We start from the raw sequence: 23,855 nt of genomic DNA, 5'->3' as shown, positions 1-23,855 counted from the left end.
CATCTCTAAATTTGCATCTGGGATTTCCAGACAGTTGCTTGAGACCACAGAGCATGTTTTGTCCTGCCAGTCCATGGAACGATGTGATCATCTCCACATAGCGTCTGCTCATTCCTAGTAGTTGTCTTTTCTGCTTCAAATCCCTGATCTCAAGATCCCCCCCAAGCCTCCTTGGCCTCTCACCCTCTCTGAGATGGTAACATCTGTTCACAGGGAACTGTCCCACAGTTCGGAAAATCTCTGATCCCCAAAGGGTCCCTGAGAACTTTGTAACTTCATAGAGCCACAAGGATTGGTATAGTCACGTTTCTGCCTCTCTTCCCTCCTCGTGTCTGAAAGTGTATTAAGCACCTGGTACAAAGCATCAAGACACAAAGAGGCTGGGTCACAGAAATGTGGGTCTCCCTAATTCCCAGGAAATCGGATTTGTGGGTGCTCAAGCTTACAGAATTGGTAACCTATGGCATTGTTTTTCCCAGTAGACCCTATAGGCTGCAGTACGTGCTGGTCACCCTCCCAGCCAGATGTGACTCTGCAGCCTAGCTCTCTTAGACACATCAAATAACCAGAGCAGAGGGGAGTTGTGGAAGTGAGGTCAAAGGTTACTTCAGAACTAGGATTCTCAATTTTGTGGGTGAGGAGTAGGGAGGGAATGAGAATCAGGCACCAAAGAGCTGACCATTTCTGCTGACAGCTACAATTTTTGGAAAAGAGGGTCTGAGTATGCATCATGTTTCATGTCTAGACCTAGAACTAGGGACATTGAGACAAGTGGAACAGCCCCTTTTCTTGAACGTTCCTGCTCTTTTAGGTCAAGAGGACAGGCGTCCACACTCCTATGGACAGGAGTAAATACATGCAGGAGCTGTTCTTCCTTCTTCTTTCTAGCCTTTGTTAGCCAGTTTGAGCTCTGTGGTGTGACCCTGGGCAAGTCTCCACTTTTCCAGGCCTTAGCTTAGCCATCAGGAGAAAGGTGAAGAAAATGAGACCCAGGGAGGAAACATAGCTGACTCAAGATCCTCCTAGAAGCCCTCTGCACCTTCTCAGGCTATTAAAAATCAAATGGGTCCTTGACCTGGGCACCTTGCTTGGGAGCAAAGTCAATCTGTTGCCAACTCTTAGCCTTCTCTGCCTCTCACTTTTAAATAAGATCCACTTTGCAGGGGATACACATGCATTTTTTCTCAGAGCTCTCAGGCCGGCTGACGTGTCAGAACTACTCCCATGAGAAACTAGAGGGCAGAATGTTCCAGGGACCAAGTTTCCAGGCATTGCCAAGCATAAGAAATAAACTGTTCACTGAGCACCTACTATGTTCCAGGTGTCATACCTGCATTACTTCATCAGCGCCTTATAACAAATCTAAGAGGAAAATGTTATTAATCCCATTTTTCATATGGAGGAATTCAAGTTTAGAGATTATAAATAATTTGCCCCCCCCAAATAATACCAGCTATACCTCCTGGAAAGTGGAGAAACTGGACTGGATCAAGGTTTGCTGGGTCTAAATAGAGCCATGAACCCAACCACCTAACCAAGAATATGGGACTTGAGCTATACCTTGAGGGATGGGAAGATTTCACCAGGCAGGAAAGAGCAATTGACATGAGGGAACAGCCTAAGCAAAAGTAGAGGCAGGAAAATGTCTTTGGGTGAACATGGTGGAAACCCAAATCCTCCCCATCCCTGGTCTACTTTTGCAACTTCACCAGCTCTGAGGGTGGCCCCTCCCCATTCTCTGAGAGCAAGGGGGTTAGGTAGCACTGTGCTCATCAAAGATGGCACCTGGTGCAAGTTCTGGCACAGAGTGGGTGCTCCATCAGACAGGGCCTTCAATGAACAAGTGCTTGGCTTGCCCCTGAGTAGGGAGCCACTGAAGACCCACCTGGTGCTGAAAACCATGCTGGGTCCCTTCTTATGTATTATCTTGCCCTCAATCACCTTGTGGATTGGCAAGGTGTTCATATCTACCAGTAAAGAGACAGGCTCAGAGAAGTTGAGTCAGCGGCCCTAGGTCCCAGAGCTGGTTAACAGCAGAGCTGTGGTAGCAGCTCCATGGGGTTCTGGCTCCAAGGCCCATGCACTTTCCACAGACCACTTTTGGGAGACTCTGTGTGCCACCACAGCCACCAGCACTGATGAATCATTACAGGCCATGGAGAAACAGATGGTAGAGGTCAGGCAGAGAAATCAGAAAGGCTCTAGGAGCCTTGAATTATCTTTTGGACACTGGGGACCTCTGGAAGCCTTCTTGGTCTCCCAGAAATGATAGAAGGTCACTGGGGTTCACTGGGATGGACAAAGGGATGTTTGGGGGCTAGTGGAAGGGACCACTGGGGCCCTGGAGACCTGCAGGAGGGATTGAGAGGTCCTGAGTGAGGAGCCAGAATTATGTGGAGTCGTCAGTGAGAGACGAAGCCCCTCAGGAGTTATGGAGAGTTGAGCATTCTGGAGGGTGGGCACGGGAGTTGTAGGGGACTGCTGGGAAAATGAAGGACTGTTGGGGAGACACTTCAGAGTTGCTGGTGGCCATCAAGAGCTATACAAATAATTAGAGCCCTTGGTCATTTCTGGAGGGCACTGGAGCCGTGCAGAGTTCTGGGACTCCATGACCTTGCCCTCACAAGAGTGGAGCAGGCTTGGCTCTTCTGGAAATGCCCCACCTAGGTGTGCCAACCAGCCAACGCTTGGCTTTTCTTATTCTCCATGGAATTTTTTCTGCCTTCTTTTCGGGTATTTTTCCAAAGCCAAACATTTCTGGAACGAGCAGGCTCTGGTAGCCTTGTCTGAGAAGGAGCTTGGGCCCAGTAGAGAGGTCTGGGCCTGATCTGTGGGAGCCCCTGGTCAGACAGTGGCGGGGACAGAGGAAATAGTAGAGCACAGGCAAGTATCATTGATCACCTAAAGTATCATCTATTCAGTACCTACCATACACCTGGGATAGGTTTGGGTATTTTCCATAAGCCTGAACACAACCACTGCAGCTCTGATTTATTCCCATTTTATAGACATGGAAACAGGCAAAGAGAGGTAGGGAAAGAACTTACCCGACATCACATAGACTGAGCTGGAACTCCAAGCCAGGTCTATCAAACCCAGGGACCATGGTTTACTCCCTATGGCAGGTGGCTATTGGGGTGGCCCGAGTCTCTAGCAGAGATTAGGCCCTGGGCCTCCCTCCCCTCATCACCACCCTCCCATTGGGAGTCCTGGGCTCAGGCAAACGTTGGTGGCAGCAAATCAGCCACCAGGTGGCACTGCTGCTAAACCCAAGCCCCCTCCCCAGGGTCCAGGCCCTGACTAGTGAGGTGGGACTAGGAGCTGGGACTCCAGGCCCAGAGGCCCCACTCTAGGTGCCCAGATGAGGGACAAGGAGGCTGCCCCTTGACAAAAGGGCGCAATTCACCCTCCTCACACTGCCCTACCTCCCTGCTCCTGTTTGAAGCATTACCTCAACAGCCAGACACCTGCTTTCACTTCTCAACTTCCCCACTAGTGGCCGTGTGGCCTCAGGCAAGTGACTTCACTCTCGGACTACAGTTTCCTCATCTGTGCAAACAGACACAATAGAGCCCTCCTGGCAGGGACATTGAGAGAATTATATGAGACAATAGTGCCACATGGCTGACACACAGAATCTTGTTCTTATGTGTCATTCTTCTCAGGACGACAGTCAGAAGGGCCCCCACCAGCGTCAGGAGACCCATGTCCTAGCTCTCAACTCTCCGTCTGCCTTGGGCGAAGTCACTTTGTCTCCCTGGGCCTCGGTTTCCTCATCTGTAAATTGGGGTTAATCATAAGAATTCTCTTGTTTGGCTATTTTGAGAATTAAATGAGACAGTGGCTCTAGGACATTTGTTTTATGGAGCACCAAATGAACAGGAAAAATGATTATTGAAAATATTAATGTTTCCAGGGTGTTGTAGTTGGGTGGATATGAAAATGGTGATAAGGTATGAGGAGGGCAGGGCGGCCCCTCAGGGACTGGGTCGGGCTGTGGGTTTGCCCTGACCGTGTACCAGCAATTACACAGGCCCCATCAGCCAGGCCCTGCCATGCACCTGCCCAGCGCCTTTGCCCCCTCCAGTCCCTACTTCCCACTATCATCCCTCAAATCCTGCCCCCAACACATTTGGACACAAAATATAGAACAGAGATGAGAAGGCTAACCACTGAAATATGGAGGGTGATCATCTTTGGGCAATAATGTTTGGCTAATTTTAATTTTCTCCTTTTTTTCTGTACCATCTAATTTTTCTTTAACAAAGAACTTCTATAGCTTTTACATTCCAAAAAAATAAAACCAATAAAGCTATTTTTAAAAATCCTCTCCTCGCCACTTAGAGGTTGGTTACAAAGGAAGACCCGGGTGGGGGGGATGAGGAAGGATTCTGATATGGTTGGAAGAAATGATGAGCAGGAGAAGGGAGCGGGTGTGTTGCCGCGGCACACATTTCTTTGGTCCTCTGGCTCCGACCTCCTCTGGGGGAATCTGGGCCTCAGGATGCAGGAGGAGCAAATGGAGCAGGACCCCTCCTCTGGCCGCGTATGCTCCACATTTCTGGGTGCTCCAGGTTCCAACATCTTCAAGTGTTGCAGGGAGAGCTTGCAGCTGTTTGAAGAGAGAAGGAGACAGACATGCAAGGCAGCCGCCCTTGGTTGAGGGCTGACCATGTGCTAATTACTGCCACTCCTTTTATCTCATCAGAACCCCCCTACCCTACCCACACATGTCCATTGAGGGAGCTGGGATTATTAGCCCAATTTACAGATGAGGAAGCCAAGGTATGAACTTGGGTATCTGACTGCCTTCTGGGTATCCTTTTGGGCGTCTGTTGAGGCCTCTCAGCAGTTAAATTCATCTCCTCCATCCCCCATGCATCACAATCTATCCCTCCCAGTCTCAATAAATGACACCATCATTCAACAACATCCTTCATTCAGCAAATATGATTTAGCAATCACTATGAACCTGCCCTCAAGGAGCTAACATTCTAGTGGGAGGACAAGATAATGAACATTTTTAAAAAGGAAGCATATATAGTACAGCAGAAGATAATAAAGGATCTGGCTAAAAATGAAGTGGAGGGGCAGCCCCAGTGGTGCAGCGGTTTAGCACTGCCTGCGGCCTGGGGTGTGATCCTGAAGACCCCGGATCGAATCCCACATCAGGCTGCCTTCATGGAGCCTGCTTCTTCCTCTGCCTGTGTCTCTGCCTCTTTCTCCTCTGTGTCTTTCATGAATAAATAAATAAAATCTTTAAAAAATAAAAAATAAATAAAAATGAAGTGGAGCAGGGGTATAAGGAGGGCCAGGGAGTAAGGGTGTGGGTTGGAATTTTAAATGGGTTCATAAGGAAAAGCCTCCCTGAGAAGGTGAGGAATAGAGCATGTGATTGTTGGGGGAAGAGTGTTCCAGGTGAAGGAAGTAGCATTTGCAAAGGCCCTGGGGTGAGAGCTTCTCTGCAACATTCCCAGGGAACTAGGAGACCATATTGGCCGAAGCAAAGTGAACAAGGGGAAAGTATAAAAGTGAGGTAAGAGAGGTGAGGGGCAGATGACAAAGGACTGGGGGGCTGGTGTAGATGTGAGATCAGGAAGGTTTTGAGCAGAAAGACATAATCTGATTTCTGTTTTAATAAGATCATTTCCAGGACACTTGGGTGGCTCAGAGGTTGAGTGTCTGCCTTAGGCTCAGGGTGCGATCTCAGGGTCCTGGGATCGAGTCCCGCATTAGGCTCCCCGCAGGGAGCCTGGTTCTCCCTCTGTCTATGTCTCTGCCTCTCTCTGTGTGTGTCTCTCCTGAATAAATGAATAAAATCTTAAAAAAAAAACAAAACAGTAAGACCCTCTCGAGCTGCAGTGGTGGGCTTGAGTGGAAGCAAGGAGGCTAGTGAGGAGCTGTTAAAATCCAAGGTGAGAAATGATCCTGGCAGGACCAGAGGAGACAGAGAAGGACAGACATGATCAGATTCTGGGTGTATTTTGAAGATAAAGTAACAGGATTTCCTAGTGGAATAGAGGTGGGATATGAGAGGAATCCAGGATGACTGAAGGGTAGGGTCAGCTGGTCAAGTGAGAAATCCTCCTCACTCCCCACATTCAATCTATCTGAGAGTTTCTTTGGTTCTTCCTCCATGAAATCTCTCAAATCCACCCACTTTCCTACGTCTCAGCCACCGCTCTGGTGGGTCCACCATCACCTGGACCACTGCTGTGGCCTCCTGCCCGGCCTGCCTGCCTGCCTCTACTGCACGCTCTTCTTATGATAAAGTGCTTCACACCTTGTGCTCCCGGATGGGTGGGCCTGAGCCAGAGCACCTCCCACCTCACTCACAGCCTCTGTCAGGGAGCTTTCCTTCTGCCTGAGAGTTACCACCCCAAAAGGAAATCGGGAGGGCAGGGGAGCTGGTACCAACAAAAGAGGGAAACCCCACAAAGTCTGCCACCCAGCCATACCCACTCAGTTCCCTGATAAGCAAGCATCAATCAAAGGGGAGAGAATGGTGGCCCCGGAGTTAGCAGGGAAGGCTTCCTGGAGGCGGTGGAAGGGATGGGTCTTTGAAGAAGCTCAGAGCCTAGTGATGTCAGGTGGTGGGCTCTGGCATTTCACAGATGTGGGTTTGAATCCCGGTTCCACCTCACACACCCTCTGGGCGACCTTCAGCACGTCCTTTTGTTTTTCTGAGCCTCAGCTTGCCTTATCTGCAAATGGGGACCCATAATCCTCAAGCCTAGAGATTTTTGCAGGATGTGGGAATTTCATTAGGGTGTTGGCTAAACGCAAGATACTGTCTCCTAGGGCCTGATCGTGCCCTCCCCCACGAAGGAATAGGCACAAGCCTCGGAGTCAGACGGGCTCTATTCCCACTCCGGCCCTGCCGCTTACCAGCCTAGTGACCTGGGGCAAAGCCCCACCGTCTCTGAGCCTCCGTTCCTCCCCCTGCAAAATGGAAACCACGCAGAAAATGGAAGCTGTCCATGCACGCGGCACATAGTAGGTGCCCAGCCAAGGTGCTAAGGAGTTTGGACTTCACCCTGGCCGCAGCTGGCCCCACTGCATCAACGCCCCCCTTCCTGGGCCAGGGCAGCTGCAGCCCCCCGTGCAGTGCTTTTTATCTGCAAGCTGCAGTGGGCTCCGAAGAGCTCGGCAGAGTCCCTGGACAAAGGGCTGTTTTTCCCGCGGATCTAAAATTGCCTCCCTCTGATTGCCGCTATACAAACCCGGCGGCTGCTCGCTTCCCCCATCCAGTTGGGTCTATTTCAAGAACACGCTGATTAGCGCTGATTGCGCCTTGATTATGGAGAGCGCATCGCTCAGCCCCCTCCCCAGGCTCTGCGGGGAGTACAGGCTCCCACACCCACCCGCCCCCTCCCCCGTGAGCCACGCAGCGTCCCCGGGGCCGGGGTCCTCATTCTGCCTGCACCGCCCACGGCACCGGGTGCAGGTCCCTGTCCCTCTCCCTGGCCTCGATTTACTCCACTGCAAAATTCTGAGTTAGAAACAAAAGGGGCTCCAAACAGAATAGTGCCCAGGGCAATGCGGCTTTAATGGTGGGCTTTTAGACACGTGCTAGGTCACCAGGGGGAAGGACAGGGTTTAGGCCGGAGACTGGAGAAGCACCTCTTCAAAAGACCCCCATCACACACATATGCACACGCGCATGCACATTCGCAAGCACGCACGCACACACGCACATTGCTCCTGCCTCGGCCTGTATTTGAGGCTGCCCTTGGCAGGATGGAATTGGACTTTAATAATGAGAGCTTCCCTTTGCTGAGCACATGCCAGGTGCCTTGGGTGCATTATCAAGTGCAAATGCCACAACTATTTTTTTGAGGCACGTGTTTTGTGTCCATGTGCAGGTGAGGACCAGGAGGCTAACAGAGGTGAAGTGAATTGCCCCGCATCGCCCAGCTAGAGAATGGCGAAGTCAAATTTGAACCGAGGTCACTGTGAAGGACAGCCTGTGCTTCTCACATCCCCACAGCACGCTCCAGATTCTTCGCCAGGTTGAAGGGAAACCACAAATGGGCGTTGTGTGTCAGATGCCTCGTGCTACTTATTTCTCCTATGCCAGTCCTGTGTGGTCTTGGAAAGGTATTTTCCCCTCCCAGGACCTGTTTTTTTTTCCTCTGTAACATGGAGAGTGGGCTCAGGGCAGCTCAAACCCTAGACCATTGCCCGTGGCGGATGTACTGATTCTTGGAATAATCTAGAAGCACGTTTTTATTTTTTTTTTATTTTTTTTTTAATTTTTTTTAATTTTTATTTATTTATGATAGTCACAGAGAGAGAGAGAGAGAGAGAGAGAGAGAGGCAGAGACACAGGCAGAGGGAGAAGCAGGCTCCATGCACCGGGAGCCCGATGTGGGATTCGATCCCGGGTCTCCAGGATCACGCCCTGGGCCAAAGGCAGGCACCAAACCGCTGCGCCACCCAGGGATCCCGAAGCACGTTTTTAAGATGCAGATTATGGACTTCATCCTTAGAGATATGAAATCACTAGTCCGGGGATGAGCCCAGGAATCAAGGTCCATGGTTCGGACATCAGTCAGTTCCACCCCAAACTCCCTCTCCCCAGCAGCCCCATCCATGCACAAGACCTGCCCGTCCTACTCTCTAGGGTCTGCAATCAGGCTTCTCCATAGCCCTGTTGCTCCCTGCCGCCAGCCCAACCCCCCATTATCTTGTGCCCAGACCACTGCCACGGCTTCCTCCTTGGACTCTCTGCTGCCCTCTGGTCCTCTTCGGTCCATTTCTTATACAAAAGACTGAAGGGTATTCTTGAAATGCCAATCTGAATACCACCATCATCAGCTTCACCCTCTGCCCCTAGTTTCCACCACCAACCCGCTCCCCATTGCTCCAGGACTAAACCCCACACTTTGCCTCCCCATTGCTCCAAGACTAAACCCCACACTTTGCCTACCAGATCCTGCAGGGACTGGCCTCTATTCCATCTCCAGCCAAACCACCACCAAACTCCTCCTTGCAACTCCCTGGTCCTCTTTCAGATTTTAGATCTCAACCCACTCTATGCCTGTCTGCCAGAGAGGGCCTTTGTGTTGCTGTTCTTCTAGAAGCACCTTTTCATCCTTCTTTGTCTAATTAACTCCTGCTCATACATTATATACAGCTCAAACCTCACTTCCTACAACTATCCTGGAGAGACTGGGCTGCTGGGAGGAGTAAGCTCCCTGTGCAGGGAGGCATACAAGACAATTCTGCTTATCTACTTGGAAAAAGGTCATGGAGATTATCTGCTTTGGGTCTGAGCCCTAGATACTTCTCCCTACCTAGGAGAGCCTGTAATTTTCTGGGACAAGGGGGCCCTTGCCCTCCTGGGGTGTAGGAGCCAAGGGGACAGTGGAAACCTGGCCCCTGGTACCCAGAACTCCAAGGAGCCTAAGCAGAGGACACTTGGCAGCAGTAGGGTCTCCAGAGCTCTGGCAACAAGATTGGAATTCTCATTAGATTTTCCACTTAAGGCACCTGGATGGCTGAGCAGTTGAGCATCTGCCGTCGGCTCAGGTCGTGATCCTGGGGTCCTGGGATCTAGTCCAGCACCAAGCTCCCTGCAGGGAGCCTGCTTCTCCCTCTGCCTGTGTCTCTGCCTCTCTCTCTCTCTCTCTGTGTCTCTCATGAATAAATAAAATTTTGAAAAAAAAAAAAAAAGATTTTCCACTTGGCCCCTGGGTCCTGGGCAGCCCTGGGAAGTGAAACAATCTGCCCCTGACTCCTGGTTGGTGGGCACTTGTAACATCCAGGGCGATTGCTGTGAGCTCCTCTCCCGTCTACTACTCTGAGACACCTTCTCTCTCCAGCAGCCTCCATCCCTCCTCGCCTCTCCCTCTCTTCAGCAGCTCCTCTCCCCTCCCCCTTCTGCCCCTTCCTAATGCTCACTCCTCTTCCTCACCCCCACTCTCGCAGGTGGCTCTCACCTCTGCACACTCCTGCTGGCTCCTCTCCCCTTCCCATCCTTTTTGTACCCTTCCCTGTCTCACTACCTGGTCCCTGTTTGTCTCCCTCTCTGCAGCTGCCCTTACTCCTATCAGTTTGCCCGACTGGGGACCTCTGTCCACCTGGGTCAGGGTGCCAGGGAGGGCTGCAAGTGCCAGGAATGGCCTCCCTATGGACGGAACAGGCAGGAAACTTGACCTGCTGCCCTTTGCTATTTTCCCTGGACTTCAAAGTCCCCTACACCACTGTTAGGAGGTGCTCTCCAAAGTCTCACTCTTAAGGAAGAAGAGGAGGGAGACAGGATCCCTCAAAATCTCTCCCTGTGCAGAGCAGAGGGGCCCTGAGGGCAAGGAGGAGGCCCAGATGGTAAGGGGAAGTCACAGTGCCAAGAGGAACCTGGAGGCAGGGTGAGGGGCTTGTCTGGTTGGGGTTTAAGAACACAGGCCTGGGTTCAAATTCTGACTCTGACATATCCTGGCTGTGTGACCCTGGGCTAGCGACCTGAAATCTCCAAGTCTCAGTTTCCCCATCTGTGAAATGAAGGTAAAGCTAGTTTCTGCCTCCAAGGGATGCCATGAGGATTCCACGAGCTAATGGAGCACCAGACCCGACACACACATTGGGTGCTCAATAACCTTAAGGACAGCTCACAGTCTCAGGCCTGACGTCTGGGGTGGGCGGTGGACATCTGAGCCAGTCTCTGGGGTTTTAGATGAGCACTTGGAGGGAGAAAGCAGATTCTAGGCACCTTCCCACCCATCACCCTCAGGACCCAGTGCCTCCCCTGGTTTGGGATTATTCTCTCCCATGTTACACATGAAACAACTGAGGGTGAGCCCGTGAACGCTGAGCCCTTCAGGGACTGGGGCTCAGTGGGGTGGCCCCACAGACCTGTCTCCCTCCACTTACTTGGTGCTGGGCCCCAGCCCTGAGGACTCTCACGGGGCCGGTGCGGGATATTGGAGACCCATGCCTGGGGTGTGGGAGATAGGATGTTTGCCCAGACTCTGTGCAGAACCCCCCAGCCCCCCACCCATCCCCCGTTGCTAGGCAACGGCTGCTCATCCCTGAGGTACCAGCGAGGGAGGCTGAGCAGCTGGCTTCCTCCTTCACAGAGAGGCCAGCGGAAGCTGTGGCCAGGCCAGGCCTGATGCAAATCCGCGCCTCAGGGACGGGCAGGGACTTGCCCAAGACCACTGGTGGGGAAGGTTAACATCCCAGCACCAAAATGTCAGCACTGGTAAGACCCTTAGGAAGGCAGCTCTTACACAGCACACGCACTGTCACCCCTCAGTCCCTCAGCCAAGGCAGACGTTGCCTGTCCATGACCGTGCTCCTTCCACTGAGCCCAGCCTTAGCGTCAGAATTCTCCACACAGTGGTCGGGCCAGTCTGACAACGGCTCAGAGCTGGCGTGCAAGATCAACGTCTCTCTCATCTCTTCTCGGTTCCTACGGTGTCATTCTACAGACAGGGAAGCGGAGGCCCCGAGGAATGTGATTGCATAAAACGCACGTTGGGCCCAGGAGTCAGAACCCGAGGACCTGGCTCTGTGCTGTCTTGCTCTGTGACTGGGGCAAGCGGCTATGCCTCTCTGAACCTCAGACTGTACCGCCTGCAGGATGGGCTCGACCAAAGCAAGCCTTCCCCATAAACATTAGCTGGGGGAGGAGCTGCAAGCATCCCGCGGAGTGTCGGATGTGGAAGTGGCACTCAAGGGATTTTGCACCCCATCCTTCCTTTCTTGTCTGTCTCCTCGAGTGGCAGCAGCCAGGCTGACATCCAAGCATCCCCGCGACACACCTTCCTCAGTCTCAACCTGGCCGGCAGCTTCATTCCGGGAGGGGCAGATGTTTGCCCAACAAGTGGGTTTAACTGCAAGGGTTTGGCGGAGGGGTAAGGACTGGCGCTCACCAGGTCCTGCGGTAGCTGGAGAGGGAAGAAGAAGACGCCCCGTGTGGGTGGGGAACAGATACCAGGCTGGGGAGGGGAACGCTGAGGGGCACCTGCTGGGGCTCAGCTGGGGCTTAGGTGGTCTGGGGTCTGCCACCTTCTCTGCCCTTCCCTAGACTCCGATCCATCCCATGCCTACTTCTGCCTCCTGGTGGCTGCTGGAGAACCTGGCAGGCTCCCCCTCCGTCACCGCACACCGCGCCACATACCACACCACACACCGTATGTCACAGACATACCACACACCACACCTGTGACATGCCACAGACCACACCTATCTGAGGTGAGGTCATTCAACCCCATGCACAGGGACCGTCACTGGCCCCAGAGCCAGGCACTTGCCACCGGGCCACCAGGTCTCAGCTCCTCTGATCCAGGACAACAAGGCACAACCAACCCTAGGCCTTGCAGTCCCAACCGCTGCCGCCCTCACAGGGAGGGGCTGAGCCCTTGACACGGGGGGTCATGGAATCCACTGTCATCCCAGTCTCCCAGCCAGGGCTCCCTAAAGGCAAGGCCTTGGCCCGGGTCCCCTATTCACCCAGAGCACACAGTAGGTGGTCCTGGTAACTGCGCAGAGCGGCGTTGGTGAGCGTGTGGTGCCGGGGGCACAGAGCAAGCGAGCATGCCTGCTGGATTGGAACCTTCCCGAAAGCCAAAAACCGTGACACAGCTCAAGCGCCACCAGACTGAGAGAAGACGAGGCGCTGTCTGCGGCTCCTGACCGACTCTCCGACTCGACCTCGGAAGTCCCTCCCCTCCCTGTGCCTCCATTCTCTCCTCTGCCAATTAGGGAGTCAGAAGAGACGCTCAGATTCTGCAAGTCCAGCACCCAGGGATGCGGTTTATCCCTTGCAAGCCCTGCCCCTCGGGTGCATCTGGATTGGGAAGCAGCTGACCAGGAAGAGGGGAGGGAGAGAGTCTCCTCCTCCCTGGTGGGTCAGCTTGGGGTCACCTCTCGCTGGGGACAGCCCCTCTGCCCCGTCATGAAGGACATGGTGATATTGGCTGCCAGCATGGAGCGGGGATGAGGGATGGGAAGGGGGTTTTCGGAGAAGAATCATGCTGGAGGGAGCTTCCGGTAGAGATTCTTGAGACTCAAGGGTGGGACTTGAAATGAGAATGTCTGGGGGAGATGTGCACGCACCCCCGCACATGTGCACGCAGGTGTGCGAGCATGCATACACACTCCACACACGTGTGTGCGCGCACACACAGTTTTCCCCGCGGAGCTGGTTGTATTTTTCCCCCTGAAACGTTTCCGTGGTCTTCTTGATCTCATCTCAAATAAGATCTTTCCTGACCCAGCCAAGGCACACTGAGAGGTTCTGCTGTCATGCAGCAGGCGGCACGGGGCCGTGGGGGGCAGTGCAGGGGCTCTGGTGCGGGTGTGAGCGGAGGGGAGCAGCTGCGGGTCCTGGGTGGTGAGCTCTGCCCTGGGGCCCAGGTGTGGTGGCTCATGCCACCTGCAGGGAGCAGCCCCGGGCCTACCTGGGGGAGGGAGTGTCTCCCCTGCCCCTGCCCAGCGCCCTCTCTGTCTGGTTCTCACTGCACCTAATTTGGCTGAAGGACTTTGTCATAGCCTTCGTGTGTCTGTTTTGATGGCTTTGGAGACTCTCACCAGAACCACTCTTCCCCAGATCTCTCTTTACATTTTGTTAAAGTCATCTCTTCCCTCTGATTATGTTGAGTCCCTTTTGTCTTGTTTTCAAGGGATCCAGAAGTGGCAGTGAGCCAGGAGCAGGAGTGAAGACATCCAGTCAGAGGCGATGAGTTTGAGATCGGTTGTTAATCTTTCATTAACTCACTAAAAAAAATTTTATTGAGCGCCTACTCTAAGCCAACTACCACACTAAATGCAGCTTCTTGCCCCATGGAGAATATATGCTAATAAATCTAACCCATAAAAACATCAAATAATGATAATGCTGTGTGCCGGGAGGGGGTCAAGGACCCAAGACCGTGAATGTTAAGGCCAGGGGTGGGTTGCTCCTGACAAGGTGCTCAGGAAAGGCCGTTCTGAAGGAGGCACTCAATCAAGGGGAGAAGGAGCAAGCCCAGCAGAGCCAAAGGAACAGCATTACAGGGAAAGGGTAAAAGCAAACGAAATGCACGTTCCCAGGAGCAGATGCAAAGCGTGTGCCCAGGACAGGGAAGAGGCCAGAAGGACTGGGGGTGGGGGGTGCAGACGGCGGCACCACAGCGGTTAGGCAGGTGGGCTGGACCAGGGGTGTCTGGTGTGGTGGGTGCGGAGCAGGGGCTTAGGGGAGGAAATAGAATCAAGAAGAGTCGGTTTCTGCTTTGGGCGACTGGAGGCCGCGCCTGTGATCTGTGGAGGGTCCACCATGTGCCAGATCCGTGTGCCGCCTCAGGCTGGCGTGCGGCCCATCGCTGCCTTCCCCGACACAGGCCTGAGTCTGCTGGCCAGGCAGGGCCCCAGTCAGCTGTTCAGGGAGCAGCTGCAAACACATGCTCCCTTGCTGCCTTCCCCTGACCCACAGCAGCTCCTGGCTTGTGGGCCCCAGGGGGGGACTCTCCTCGGAGACCCGCCTGCTGGGATTGAAGCTATGGAGCATTCAGGAGGCCTGGTGCTCAGAAAACAAATTCCTTCACGTTCCAGGGATTTCTGCCATTCTGTTCCCTGGTCTCCCATTCCAGGGGGACTCGACTCACGTAAAAATGGACGAACAGTTGGTCTCAGGCTACCCTCAGACTACCCCCCGCCCCAGAATTTAACTTGCACTTTCAGATTAGGCACCTCCTTAAATTGGGGCTCCCAGTCCCACCAGAAACTTTAAAAGAATCCGGGTTCTCAATACCCCCTCCCAGGGAATTCTGGATTCTTAATAAGTTTCTCTGTGTCTGGGAACCACGGCTCTAAAATAGAGAACTGGCGAGCCTGAGGGAAAAGGGCTGGAGGCCCTGGAAGCAGAAAGCCCTGGCTTAAATCCCAGCAAACCTACTGTGTGACCCTGGGAAAGTCGCTGAACCTCTCTGAGCCTCCGTTTCGTCATCTACAGCGGGGAAATTGAACATAATTCTGGTCCCTCCACCCATCGAGAGGATTCTTTGGAAGATACGTCAAGTTCCTGGCACATAGTAGGTGCTTAGTCAGTAACAGCAGCTTTCCCAGTTGCCTGTGAGGTATGTCCTTTTTGTGGATGTTTAGATAGAAATCGCCGGCTTGTATCGACTCTGCAAATGAACCCCAGGGCCGGCCGAGCTAGCCCCTTGTTCCTGCCCAGACAGGCATGCTGAAATCTCTCAGGCAGGTCTCCTTGACGCTGACGGTGCCAGGCATGTGCTTTCCCCGGCAAAGACAAAGAGGAAAAGACCTTTCTAGTGTCCCCAGTTGCCCTGTGGATGGGGGGCAACCCCACTCACCCAGTCCGGATGGGCAGAGAAGGAGGGGCTTGAGGAAGGCTTAGAAAGAGGAAACAAACCCCAAAGTGGGTCAGCGCTGCCCTGGACACTAACCTATTTCCATTCCCTCCTGCCCACAGGCCCGCCGGCCACAGGACTGTCATCTTACATTCACTTCTCTCCTGCCGGAGACTTTGACCCCATTTTCCTACCTCTTGGCAGCGCAGGGGGAGAGAGCTTTGAACAACCTGAGCACAGATCACGGGGGCTGCAGGGAGGGCTGTATGGTTCATTCTGGATGTTCTAGGAGGATTTGTCACCCACATATCCTGACTTTATTTGGAGTGAGGATTATGGGGGGATCTGGGAGCACTATGGTAGTCAAAATAATGCAGGCTTTAGGGCAGCCAGCTCCTCTGCTTCTGAACCATGTGGTCTTGTGCAATTGGCTTCATTTCTCCTGAGCCTGTTTCCTCATCCGTGCAATGGGCTGTTGCAAAGGTTAAATGAGATGTTATCTACAAAAATTTTTCTGGGGGCTTTTCTCGGAGGAAAACTCCATCAGCAGTGCTGCAGTGCTTATTCTAGCATAGCAGAGACTAAGGGGCCAGGCCTGGGAATCAGCCAGACCTGGGCTAGAATCCCTACTCTGTTCCTCCCAGCGGTGTGATTTAGAAGTGGCTTACCTTTTCTCAGCCTCCATTTCTTCATCCAGAAAATGGTGATGCTCACCTCCTAGGCCCATGAGGATCACATGCAGTGATGTTTGTAACAGTCTCGTGCAGAGGAAGCTCTCAGCCAGCAATAGTCATTAATAATGATAATTGGGGATTGGATATGAATCTATTTGCTACATGTTTATTAAGCACTTACCTGCTTGCATGGCAATGGCATCTAATAAAGAAGAAGACACCCAGGCCTCAGCGACAGAACTTACCAGTGGATGCATGGTCCCAATGTGGATTATGGCCCGACTCTATCTTCTGTAACTTCAGGTGGGAAACCTGGTTTAACCCAATCCCTTTGCTCTCCAAAGGGTGCTAAGGAGGGTGAGGGACCCTACTTTTTCCAGCCAGAGACGGCTCCAGGTACCCCAGTACACCATGCAACTTCCCCATCATATCTGCCCCCTTAATGAGCCTTGACCCCTACCCAAGTGAGCAGAGGGGAGGGGGGCCTTGAGCTTCCAAGGAGCCATGCATTCAGGAGCAATCAGCTGGCACTTGTGGCTTGGCTGGCTTCCCAGCTATCAATGACCTAGCAACTCAACTGCCACAGCTGCTGGAAACCAAGCTGTAGAGGCCACTTGCGCTGGGTGTCTATTTCTCAGCAGCTCTTGTGCCTGCACCTCCAGGAGGTGAGACAAAATTCTGCTGAGACCCAGGCCCGAATGGGTTGCCAGAGGCAGAAGAAAAAACCGAGAGGAGTCTGTGGGCAGCAGACCCACAAGAGACCTGCAAGGGTTAAAAGAGAAACCCCCAGGCTCTGAGGATCAGGGGAGCATCATTCTCTGGGGTGCTGGGGATGCACTCTGCCCAAAAGCTCTCCCAAGGAAGTGACCTGAGCCACCTGCTCAGCTGGCCACATGCTGCTGAGATAGAAATCTCTCAGAACTCCTCGGGGGCTGGGCACTTAGGGACTCAGACTTTTGACCCAGGTTTGTATCCAACCATTGTCACTTACTAGCTGTGCTTCCGTATTTTCTACTGTAAAATGGAAACAATGATAGTACTGATCCTGGGGATGAGGGGAAGTTGGGAGATTTAAATGAGTTCATATATGTGAAGTGAGGAGGACAGGGCACATAGCAAAGGTTTAAAGAGTATTTATTTATTTGGGAGAGAGAGAGAGAACACAAGCAGGTGGAAGGGCAGAGAGAGAAGGAAAAGCAGACTCCCCGCTGAGCAGGGAGCCCAATGCTGGGCTTGATCCCAGGACCCCAGGATCATGACCTGAGCAGAAGGCAGATGTCTAGCCAACTGAGCCACTTAGGTGACCCGATAGCAAAGGTTTAGTGAGTGTCATCTGGTCTTATTATTCAGAGTGAGCAATCCTGCCAGTGCCAGGGGGCACAGACAGGTGAATTGTCATGGAGATACCCAAAGGAAGCCAACATGCATGGCAGATGCATTTGGTGGCCAGAATTCATCTGATACCTCTAGTTTTGACTCCCATGCTCTTGACCACTTTGATTTCCACCATGGCTGTCATTGTAATCTCCTTCTCACTTTATTCAAGGACGTGCCAGAGCCTTTACCTAAACATGAGGGTGCCCATGAAGCTCACTGGGACCTCATGGACATGCAGCTCAGAAGTACAAGGGTGTTAGCATCCCTGTCCCAGGAAACCCCTGAAAAATGGGGGCCTGGACCTGATGGACAATTCTGGAAGGATTTCTGTATACTCTGCAGAAGGTCTTGGTGGATTTGAGTTCTCTTTGCGACAATGGCAACCTGGCTCACACAACCCTACATTAGTGTCTCCTTCCTGGCCACCCTACTCCCCCACTCCTATACCCCACATCACCTTCACACAAACCACCTTAAGCAAATCCTTGCCTCAGATTCAGGGTTCAGGGGAATCTGAGCTTTGTTTAGGAGCTTGGGTTCTCTGACTCTGCCATCTACACATGATATGACCTTGCCCAGGACCATGGCCCTTCTGGGTCTTGGTTTCTTTGTTCCATGAGTAGGTTGGATTTTTGTGACTGTGACATGTGGCCATGAATGGTGCACTCAGGGAACACCCAGACTTACTTCACCCTCCACTTGTTCCTCTCCTCCCTCCAAGCCTTAGAGCCTGTCCTTCCCCAAGCCTCAGGCTAAATCCCTCCCTCACCTGCTGTGGAATCTTCCCATCTTCCCTCTGTCTCACCCGGCACTGTGTGTGATGATTCAGGGGTAAATGTCTGCACATGTGCACACATACACGTGTGTGTGTTCAAGTCCTGTGCCTACATGAACACCACATGTACAAGCACACACCTGGGGATGTGCGAACCCTCTGTGTGTATGCACACACATAGGTGCATACTTTCTCAATATCCACACTGCAGCCTAGGAACTCTCATACAATCCAGCCACAGCTACTCCATAGGTAGAAAAGGCCCAAGGTGCCCACAGCCAGAGCAGGAGCCCCATAGGTCATCTGTCTGCAAAGCAGACCAGTCAGTTCCAGGGAGAGCAAGGGGGGCATGAGGCGGCAAGGTGCTGGGAAGGGGGTCAATCAAGAAGGAGGAAGGAAGAAAGGAACTTAGTTACTGTACCAAGTGCTTCATAGATGCCATCCTCTCTTATCCCTACAACCTCACAGACTAGGCAAAGTGGCAAAGGACAGGAGACTCATAGAGACTCTGAAGTTCAAGTCCTGATTCAGTACTAATAAGCTTTGGGAAAGGGCCTTGAGGTCTTTGAGTCTCAGTATCCTCATCTATAAAATGGGGCTAATGATTTCTGCCTCTCAAGATTCTAGTGGATATCAGGGGAAAAAGAAATTATTTGCAAAGTGCTTTTAGCCTCGTACCTAGAACTGAGAAAGTGGTTATAAATGAGGGTTGTGATTATAACCAGGATGATAGAGATGGGGGCCAGAGACTATGGTCCAGACTCCTACCCTGTGCTCAAGATCCTCTTCTCCCTCACAACTGGCCCTTTGGTGGCACTGCTTAGCCCCTTGCCCTTGGCTCCATAAGGTGGAAGGCAGCTTTTATGGAAGCGTCATCCTCATCCCACCAAATGCACCCACTACTCAAAAGCAGAGCCTTGGAGAAGGCAGTTAAGGTCATGAGAGCCCCCCTCCCAGCCTTTCAGAGACAAAAATAAAGTGTGGAACTGTCAGAACCATTATGGAACTGTCAAAGGTATATGAAATCACTCCTGTGAATTATTAATAAGTCACGGGCCTAATTATTCAGTGACAGTATAAAAAGAGACAAAATGTTTATCAAGAGATAAAGTATTTTAAAAACCAAAGAAAAGATGTGAGCTATGAGGATAGTTGGCCATGAGTTTCCAGAACCAGGAGCCAGGAGTTAGGAGAAGCCAGGAGCCCTGGGGCAATGTTTCAGGACCATGGAAAGCAGTGTGGATGCCAGAAAGAGGGCCTCCTGCCACCATGGCTCCTCTGACCAGGGGCAGCATGTCTGACCAGATGTCTGGACCTCTACTCCTCCTCCTTTGGCTTTTTGCTCCAACTGCAATTGCCTTTGCCTAGACCACGGTTGGAGCTGGTGACCCTGCTGGCTGCGACCTCATCTCCCTAGACTGCTGCTCACTGTAGAAGTCATGGAGCCCAGTACCCCCATCATGGCAGGAGAGGCTGGGGGTACATCCTGAGGATAATCATCTTTCTCTGAGCAACTCAAGGTAACTAATCAGCACCATGATGTTGGCAGCTGTGACTACTAATGGAGTTAGAAGCTGTCAAACTGAAGGTAATAATTGTCTCCTTAAAAAAAAAACAGTTAATTAGCATAATCAGGGCATAAACGGGCCAATATTCCTAACCCAAAGTGGGAGGTGAATATGAATTGTGGTGCCTTCAGGGACTCCAGTAGAGAAATCGACACCAGCCAGGAGTTAGGAGTCACCAGTTCAGGAGGGAGAGAAGAGGGCAGGAAATGTGTGTATTCAAGGCTGTTGCTGTGCAAGTGTCCACAGGAGATGTTGTTTTATATAAAACGCACCCTTGTTTTCAAGGCATCAATGTTCACTTGGCATTTTTCCAATCCATCCTTTAATGTGTATTTACTGAGCACCTGCTGGGAAGGCAGCCAGGATTCATTCTTGACAAAAAAAAAAATTTAAGTTCACAGAGTGTGCTCCCCATCCTCTAAGCCCCTCATCCTCCTTCCCACTCGCAGAGAGATTTGCTATCTGTTGCAGAGTAAGGTGATGGCTCTAAGTTATACATGTCTGGTAAGGATCCATAGAGGGCCCTGGGAATTGAAAAAAAATAATCTCTCATGTCTCTCAAAGTTTTCTCTCAAATTACAGCAGGTAATGGCTCCCTGAGCTATGTGCCCTTCAGAGGAATACAAATAGGGAGAATGGAGACAGGCATGATACGATCCCAGTAAAGCAAACACTCTCACAGCACTTTCTGTGTGCTGGGCACTGACTGAGAATATACACACATTTATTTCATTCTCCCCACAGCACTACAAAATAGATACCATGATCATCCCCATTTTATGGAAGACGAAATTGAGGCACAAAATGGTTGAAGGACTTGCCCAAAGTCAAGTGCCAGCGAGTTGCAGACCCAGGATTTGAATGCAGCCTAACTCCAGAGTTTATCTTCTGAAATCTCAATCTAAAAAGAGGTAATAAAAAAACAAAACAAAACAAAAACTAATAATAAATAAAAAATAATAAAAACAGGGAATATGCATAATGCAGCTAAACATTTGTTTAAAAAAAGGGGGGCAGGGGGCACAGGTAGCAGAAGGGAAGCAACATATGCTGAGCACCTACTATGTGGGAGGGGGAGGCACTGAGTTGGGTACTGAAGCCACCAAGGGAGCTGAGACCTCATTCCTTTAACCAAGGCACCTGCAGGCTGAAGCTGAGAGTGAATGATACGCACAATACTGGGCTCTTGGACAGTCACTCTCATGCTCTGGGTTCAAATTCTGGCTCCTTCACTTATCAGATAGGTGCCTGGGGTAATGGTCTGAATGTGGGTTTCTCCAGGAGCTCATCTTGAAACAAGATTTTAAGTTTAAATTGTTTGCTTGGGAGGTGAATATAGGAAGCATCAACAGTGAAGGGAGAAAATGTATTAGTTACCTACTGTCATAAGAAATTATCCCAACACTTGGCAGGGTAAACAACAAATGCTTATTATCTGATAATTACTGAGGGTCAGGAATCTGGAAGTAGTGTAGCGTGGCAGTTTTGGCTCAAGAGTCTGTCATGAGGTTTCAGTTAAGCTGTCAGCCAGGGCTGCAGTCATTTGAAGACTCAACTGAGGCTGATGAGTTCACTCCCAAGTTCACCCTCGTGGTTTTTGGCAGACCTGGATTCCTCACTGGCTGCTTACAACGTGGGCCTCTCCATATCACAGCCCATGACACGGAAGCAGGCTCTCTCTAGAGTGAGCGATGGGGGATGTGCTGGGGACCAGGTGGGCACACAGATGAAGAGAGAAGCCACAATGTCTTTTATAACCTAGTCTCCCCTGACGTCACTTTTGTCTTATTGGATTGGCCACACAGACTAACCCTGATAGAGTGTGGGAGGGGCTGCAAGGCTGTGCAGACCAGAAGGTGGGGATTGTGGGAGCCTTCTTAGATAGAGGCTGGCTGTGGCAGAGAGACAGGGAGAAGCAACAGAAGGCAGGAGAAAGACATGTTATCAAGCCGGGTCCCACTGTGGACAGCTAAGAGCCCCCCTCCAGAGGCCCTGGAGGACAGTGTAGAACATGCCTCAGAGTCGTTGCAACCTAAACATGCGGACTCTGGGGTACTTTTCCATCCAATCCTCATCCATCAATGGTTGAGAACTGCTTCCATGGGCATTAAATCCAGCATTTTCAGCTTGTTCTGTGCACTGGGTAAGTATGATGGGGATGCGCTGCGGTAGTGACTCTCTCTTGCCTTAGACTCCCTAGGTGAGGTATTAAGAGCACTTGGATGATACAGTAACTGCGCAGTAGTCATGCCTGGCAAATGGTAGGTGTTCGATAAAGTATATGATGTGGCCAAAGTGGTCAATCTGATGGATGGTTATAAGGATGAAGGACAAGATGTCAACACTGCTTTAGTGAAATCCTGATTTCCTGACTCCCATTTGTGTGCTCTTTCCAGCTCAGCACATCATTTCCCAAACTCCAGATGATAACACTTCAGTCTCAGTGCTCTGAGGCTTAGGGGACCCCAGAGGCAAACTGAGGGAGCAGATTATTTCAAAAGTTCCTGCCAACATCAGCATCCGTAACACACATGGGACTCAAGATGCCCTCTGCGGGATCACCTTGGACAGCTTCCCAAGGCCTGGTCCTGGCACAACCCCGCCTCACCTGGCTTGATCCTCTCCTTCTTAGCAATGCCTCCCTCCAAAGTAGTAACGTGTCTTGAGGCCCCCCTGTGTGTCACTGAAGTAGTTTGTCTGAAGCCTCACAGCTACAAAGGGCCAGAGCCAGGACTCAAGACCAGGCATAACCGTCTTGGATAATGTGTCATTTCTCTGCCTCGGGTTCCCCATAGGTAACAAAGGAGCAAGGTTGGCTTGTCATGGGCATGGGACATGGTTTAATTCTCTTTCGTCACTGTTTTGAAATTCTCAGTATTTTTTGAAGATTTTATTTATTTATTTGAGAGAGAAAGAGAGAGCATGAGCAGGGGGAGGGGCAGAGGGAGAGGGAGAAGTAGACTCCCCGCTGAGTGGAGAGACTGATGCAGGGCTCAATTCCAGGACCCTGGGATCATGACCTGAGCTGAAGGCAGACTAATCCACCCAGGTACCCCTCTCAATAACTTGTTAACGAGGATGTTAACATTTTCATTTTTGCACTAGGTCTTGAATGTCGCTTAGTCCTGCGAATAGCACTCATTCCTGTGGGAATAATCATCGCCCAGCACCTCCCTCAGCTGGACGTGCTCTATGCCCTGCTCCAGGTCTACTCTCTAGCCTTCTCTACCCTGCCCTGTGGCTCAGGAGGCTGGCCTATGAGGACTACACCAGTCAGGCTCCCACGTCCTGACACATGGTTGTATTCAGCCAATGGGAGGCCCTGACAGGACATGATAGGGCAAGGAGAATGAATGTGCTCAAGTCCAAGGGCAAACTACCCATCCCCCAGTGGGGTGCTTTCCCCGGGTTCCCTCCCTGCTGGGTCATTTCAGAGTGGCCGAATTTCTCTGTTAAAGCTACAGTTCCTGTTCCACAGCCCTGCCTGGGGCTGTGTTCATGTTCATCATGTTCCAGTAACATCTCCTTCCCTTGGTCCATTTAAGCCCATCATTGCTGACCTCAGGTGCTTTGTTATCTTTTGTTGTTTTCCCTGCTCTTTCCAGTCATCCTCCCTGGCCACAAGGCTCCCAACACATGCACAAATGTGCATGCACATACATACCAATCCATTGAAAACAGTTCATTTGGTGAAATGTAGATAACCAGAGAGTGTTCTCTAGAGATTTCTGGCTTTGAGAATGAAGCTTAGAATGTAAATTACTCCAGGGACCTCTTGCTTCCAGCCCATGGGCTCTAGAGTGCTCTCTGATTCTCATCTCCCTTTCTTTACCCCCATTCCTTCTAAGACATCCAGCTTAAAAAAAAAAAAAAAAAAAAAAAGACATCCAGCTGACCAGTTGGTCTGTGGAGGCTTCACTACCCCACTCTACTCCCCCCACCTTGCCCAAGACTTGGGTATCTGCAGCCTTGACCCTCCTCTGGGACACATGAACTCTGCATGAAAAGACAGAAGCAGGACTTTGTTCCTCTCTATTTGGATGAGACAATCACATCTCAGCTCTATTGCTCCCTTCCGAGGGTAACTGGGACATCTTGCAAGACCAGGAGGTGTAAAAAGACCTCTACAAGGTGGCCAAGATGGTGCTAGGACCACCAGCCAAGG

At 51.5% G+C, this 23,855-nt stretch overlaps 1 long non-coding RNA gene across 1 annotated transcript; it reads left to right on the top strand.

Annotated features, from left to right (window-relative positions):
• Positions 1–11,034: 11,034 nt before the first annotated feature.
• Positions 11,035–20,616, top strand: LOC144291168 (uncharacterized). Its single transcript, XR_013358505.1, has 3 exons — positions 11,035–11,203; positions 13,629–13,681; positions 20,435–20,616. It is a non-coding gene; the product is annotated as an uncharacterized LOC144291168 (long non-coding RNA).
• Positions 20,617–23,855: the final 3,239 nt, after the last annotated feature.

This window comes from Canis aureus, chromosome 19 (genome assembly GCF_053574225.1).
Source record: "Canis aureus isolate CA01 chromosome 19, VMU_Caureus_v.1.0, whole genome shotgun sequence".
In the NCBI taxonomy this organism is placed as follows: Eukaryota; Metazoa; Chordata; class Mammalia; order Carnivora; family Canidae; genus Canis; species Canis aureus.
The sequence above is the reverse complement of the archived record's forward strand: the minus strand, read 5'-3'. Positions and strand labels throughout refer to the sequence as shown.